At 36.4% G+C, this 6184-nt stretch overlaps 1 pseudogene; it reads right to left on the reverse strand.

The window, feature by feature from the left end:
• Positions 1 to 5049: 5049 nt before the first annotated feature.
• LOC116863537 lies at positions 5050 to 5176 on the reverse strand (annotated as a pseudogene).
• Between the last annotated feature and the right edge of the window lie 1008 nt (positions 5177 to 6184).

The raw sequence follows: 6184 nt of genomic DNA on the forward strand, positions 1-6184 counted from the left end.
TGGTTTTAGAAGGGAAATTTATCTCATTTTTTGAAGAAGTTAGTCCTAGAGTCGTATTCTAGTAATAACTACAGTCAATGAGGAAAATGTTGACTGGAAAGTAGGCATAGAATAGAAACAGTTCATCTAGCAGAGTCCAAGTACTCACTGAGAAAAGAGCTATCAAGGCTTTAGGGAGGTTCTTTGGGATGCTGGGGTTATGTTGAGGGAAGAATACAAGTATCCTTCAGGGCAAAAGTGACCTTAATATAAGACTTCAAGTACATCTAGTCACATTAGCATGATCAAATACATTGTGTAATGATTTTATTAAGTTATCCTAGTCTGATATCATTAAACATTCAGTTTATGTAACTCCCTATGTCCTAATCCTTGGCCCAGAGCACAACTTTTTGATTATTATCAGTCCTGCCATTCCTTTCGGGAAGAAAGTAAGCTGATTGTATTGGGTTTAAGTCTTTTGGGCATTCTGACAGTGATTTCTCAGGGTACATTAATAAATTGGCCTCTGATTATGATTTCATTCCCTAAATAAAATAGAGATGATACGGTGATAAAATGGGTTTTGAGTATTTCCATTTCACTGTAACAGTAATTTGTCACATAAATTAATAAAATGATCTAATAATAATTTGCATTTCCATGTAGGTTTGCTATAAGGAGAATTCACAAATCAAGGAAACTTTTGGTATTGTTCCTGCAACAATTATTTCTTATTGTATATTAATGAGTTGGCATTATGTTTTATAGACGATTCACTTGAAATTGTTAATGCTAGTCAGCTCCTGAGAAATGGATGTGTTCTCTGCGTACTAACTGAACCAAACCCTGTAACTGAGCCTAGAAGCTGAAGAGCTATGTTTTAGAAAGGTGTTAACTTATCAGGGCAATTAATGTTTTCCTAGGGACTTCTGAAGATTTGATTTTTTTTTTCCTCTTCTCAGGAGATTCTGGATTCTTCTTTCTGTCTTCTGTGAACTAAGAAGTATGTATTATGCAATGAAATTATTTTTGTCAACATGTAACTGGGGCTAAACCCTATACCCATTGTATTCCATGGTATATATTTACCCAACTGATTTCTTTAAAACATTTATTAAGTGATATTCTGGAATACCCTAGATGGACGAGCACAAAGACATGATATGACCAGTTCCTGCCATGGCCCTTGTACATACCTCAGTGATGTGCTCAATCACTTGCCTTTCTATGGCAACCACAGATTGCTTTTTCTCATGTTGTCACAGGTCTCTTCTTTGGTATATGAGTAGGTTAAATATTATATTCCCTTTACATTAGATGTCTTTGCTTAACTCATGAGTTCATTATATCTCCCTTTACCATTTTTAACCCCATAAACTAACCATCAGGACTACCTGACCTTTTGTTTTATATGTTTGCAATTTCTTCCTTGTATTACTCAGATGCCTTTTACACTGTAAGACCATTACTCCTATGTCTGTATCTTAGCAGCCTAAACCTAACTGTTCAGCAAATATTGAAATGGTTCACATATAAACAATAATGTAAAGTAAAACACAAAATGCATCAACCATGGGGGGGGCAGTTGTTATTTTTGAGCTTCCTTTAACTCTTTCCTCTGAGACCAAAAAACAGATTCATGCAAATTCCACAGTATTGTAGTATCACAAACATAATCCTAATATTCTTAAAACAAACAAACAAAACCTATGACAGAGAGAGTGACCTTCATAAAATTCTGGTTAACATAGTTAATTGTTGAAGCACAAACTTCCCACTTAAGCACAATGTAGAATTTCTGAATCCCTGGTACTTCTCCAGAAATTTAACCTAGAATTTGGTGGGATGAGATAGTTGCCCAAACTCAGTGATGCAAACAAAATTTATACAACATTCTTAAATATTATGCTCACAATTTTTTATGCAGAATTTTATAAAATATGCCCTAAGATAAATTCAAAGTGGCAGAGTTAAACATCTGGACGATGACAATTTTCTCCAGCCACAATAGGATTACATGTATCAATTTGTTCTTTGTAGTTATGCCATCTGTTATTGTTGAGCACTCTAATAAGAACAATTTTCTAAAGTTTATTCCTGTAATGACAAGAAAAATAAGACTTGACTTCAAGCAGTGTGGCTCTACCCACTGTATAAATATCACATTCTACATTATGTAGTATGAAGTATGAACACTCGTAGAAGTGTTTCTTCTTGTATATATGTTATACATGTATTTTAAGGTCCTTTTTGAAGCTTTCTCAACTCAGGACCAGGCCTAGTATCACCTGAGAAGCCGATTACTTTTATCCTATGGACACTAAATCCTATAACTAATTTCTGTGCTACCTACCCATATTTTCTGAGCCAAAGACAAGGATCATTCCTAGAAAATAATAAAAGAAAACCAGAAAAGACTTTAAAGTATACAACGCACATCATGATCATGAGAATTCATCCTAAGGCTAAAACACAAAACAATGGTAAAAGTAAATGCACAAAAATGTCCATTTCAGTGTTTTACAATGATAGTTTTTATATTAAGAAAAACAGGGACATCTGGCTGGTTCAGTCAGTAGAGAATGCAATCCTTGATATTGGGGGCTATAAGACTGAGCCCCCTGTTGGGTGTAGAGACTACTGGAAAAGATAAAATCTTTAATCAACAAAAACAAAAATAACAAAAATGGGAAATAATCTACATGTACAAAAATAGAATAGTAAAATAAAGTACATTGACAACATTGAATACTTTGTTATGATTAAAATCATGGCTTATAAGGCATTTTAATACCATGGGAATTTTCTAGTGGTATAATGCTAATTAACAAAAGCCATACACAAAAATCGCTACATGGTTTTAATGATCTGAGTTGCATAAAATCTCAAATAAGAATATGGGGATGCGGTGGGGCACCTGGGTGGCTCAGTGGGTTAAAAAGCCTCTGCCTTCGGCTCAGGTCATGATCCCAGGATCCTGGGATGGAGCACCATATCGCACTCTCTGCTCAGAGGGGAGCCTGCTTCCTCCTCTCTCTCTGCCTGTCTCTCGGCCTACTTGTGATCTGTCTGTCAAATAAATAAACAAAATCTTAAAAAAAAAAGAAAAAGAATATGAGGATGCGGTTAATGATGTAACTTGCAGGACTGTTGTGAAAACAAAAAGAATATGAGAGAGGGGAGTTTGTATGGTAGTTCTTACAACATAAGCTCTCATTAAGTGTTGGCTTTTATTATTGTACAAAATGTAAACAAATGTTCTTCCTAATACATGTAGAACACAGACATCATCGGTAAGGTAGGTGTATATAGAGAACATTTACCTGAAAGTCTTAATTGACAGAGGAAAAAAAAAAAAAAAAAGCATTCATTTACCAGAGTAAGGGTAATGTCCTCCAGAACAATTCTCTCAGCTGGATGCATACACAGTGTGAGAGGATGCTACTTAAGCAGCTGGCAAGAGGAGTTGAAATGGAACATTTACTTAAAAGAATTCAAAAATAGATCGAAGGCACATCACCAAAGACAGAAACTACCAGAATTCTGGGTTACCAGGAAACATAACTGAGCAGACCAGGGAGTTGCAGCAGACGTGAAGGTGTCAAAATTCTTCTGAGGAGACCCTGAAGTCAATTCTCCAACATTAGTAAGTCATGACACAAAATTAGTAAGTCATGATAGCTTTAAATTCATTCATTCTCATGTTTATTCACTCAAAAAAAATATATATGTTATACATGTATTTTAAGGTCCTTTTTGAAGCTTTGGAGATACTCTAATGAAAAAACAAAAATCAAAAGACAAAAGCCCCAGTCCTTGTGAGGTGCACATTCATCTAGGTGAGAATAAATATATCAAATGGTGTTCAATTTTATGGAGGAAAATGGGGTACAGAAGGGAGTTAGGAAGTGCAACAAAGGAGTTGACATTTTCAGCAGAGTGGTCAGGGAAGGCTCACAGAGAAGGACATTTTGAGACAATTGTTGGAGAAAATGGGGGAGGACACTGTTGATGTTTGGAAGAAAGGCACTAGATCAAAGGGGCTTTGAGCAACTAGGGCACTGATGGAGAGAGTATGACTGGCATATTCAGAGAGCACCACAGTGGGGGAATCTGCTGGAGGGCAGGGAGAGGTGCCTTTAGAGGCCATTGGAGGATTCTGGCTTTTATTCTGAATGGGGTGAGCAGCCAGTAGAGTATTTAGAAAGGAATACTTCATTCTTACATGATTTATATCCCCTCCTCCATTTTCCTTTCTCAAGACTGCCTATAGGGGTAAGAAGAGTGCATAACTTTCCAGGCAGGTCCCTCTCCCTGAGGGAAGGCGGCAGTAGGTTCCAGCAGCCTCTAACAAAGAGACTGTGGAGAGGTAGAAGCAATCAATGAGGCATTGCACACAACAAATGGCAAAGGGATCCAGGGAGATATGTGCGGAACACAAGAAGCACCCACTCTGTGTAGGTTGGACAACGACTCTGGTTATAGTGGTGGAGGTGGCCAGACATGGTTGGATCCTGGATAGGTTATAAAGTAGCATTGATATAACTTTTTGAGAGATTCTATGTAGACTTCAAGGGAAAGAGAGCAATCAGGGAACTCCAAAACTTTTGGTCTGAAAATATGAATATGCCATTAACATATATGGGAAGGCTACATCAAATTTTCTTTGGAGTGAAGGAAGATGAAAACTATTTTTAGACATGCTCAACGTAAGATAACTGTGAGATATATAAAATTCATATAAATAGTTAGCTGTTTGAGTCTTGCTTTTAAGTGAGGGATCTGGGCTGGAAAGAAAGAAAGATGTTGTGGCTATGTAGATGATGTTTAGCTCTCTTAAGGTAAATGAGATCACTGCAATAGGATGCTTTGAAAAATCAGTGAGATGATTCAGATTAATAAGTTCCCCAAAGGAGAGAAAGTGAATTCTGTTTGATGAGATTAAGGAAAAATTGTTCTGATCGGTTTATGAAAATTAAAAGAAAGTCTTAACTCCTGCTTTTCCACTCAGACCTGCTTTTGCTCAGGCTGCTGGGGACACTTAACTAATAACTTCTCTGTAATGGCAGCCCATGGTCTTTTCTTTCCAATTCTATTCCTTCAACTTAGTAAAGAATTGGGAAAAGTTTTCAATTAGCAATAATCATGCCTCAGATAAACTTCATTGGCTATGATACTGCCACTGCACAAAGCGTAGTAAAGAATTATAAATCTTGTAGTTCTCCAGGATTTGGTGAAGAAAGAGAGGGAGGAATTTCTAGCTAACTTTTCATGTAAAACCACCTTTTCCACTAATAACCTTTTGATTTATTACATTGGTTTCCTTGTGTCTATTTATCAATCAATAAGTAATTTATATTTGACATTCTGAGGTGAGTGACCCAATAATGAATGATTAAACTATTTACAGTAAAAACCAAGTTTTATTTTTGCAAAAGAAAACAACAACAACATCATTTAAACTACCTTCTTTGGGATGCCTGAGTGTCTCAGCTGGTTAAGATTTGGATCCTTGTTTTCTGCTCATGTCATGATCTCAGGGTTGTGAGATCAAGTCCCCCACATTGTCAGGCTCCCTGATCAGCAGAGAATCTGATTGAAAGATTTTCTCCCACTGCCCCTCTCCTCACACGTGCTCTTTATCTCTCTCTCAAATACATAAATCCATCTTAAAAAAAAAAAACAAAACAACATTTTCTTCATGTATACCTCTTACTATTAAGAGAAAATTTTCACTCAATCACAAAACCACAGATGTAAATAAATATCAATGAGTTTAATAAACAAAAATAAAGTCTTATCTTTTTTTTTTTTTTTAAGAATTTATTTATTTATTTGACAGACAGAGATCACAAGTAGGCAGAGAGGCAGGCAGAGAGAGAGGAGGAAGCAGGCTCCCTGCTGAACAGAGCCAGATATGGGGCTCGATCCCAGGACTCTGAGATCATGACCCGAGCCGAAGGCAGAGGCTTTAACCCACTGAGCCACCCAGGTGCCACAATAAAGTCTTATCTTGATGCCCAAATCAGATGACAATTAATGAAATATAAGACTATTTTTTTTTCTAAATTAGACATTAAAATACAATTATTTCAATGTAGGACAGTTACAGAAGAGTAAAATGTTGAATTCTAAATAAAATGGAAGCTACCTGTTTTTCCAGTTTTCAAAAAATGATTTGCTCAATCTGAGGGATGAGGTT

The sequence above is a fragment of the Lontra canadensis genome, unplaced genomic scaffold (genome assembly GCF_010015895.1).
Source record: "Lontra canadensis isolate GAN:19392208 unplaced genomic scaffold, GSC_riverotter_1.0 scaffold1532, whole genome shotgun sequence".
NCBI lineage: Eukaryota > Metazoa > Chordata > Mammalia > Carnivora > Mustelidae > Lontra > Lontra canadensis.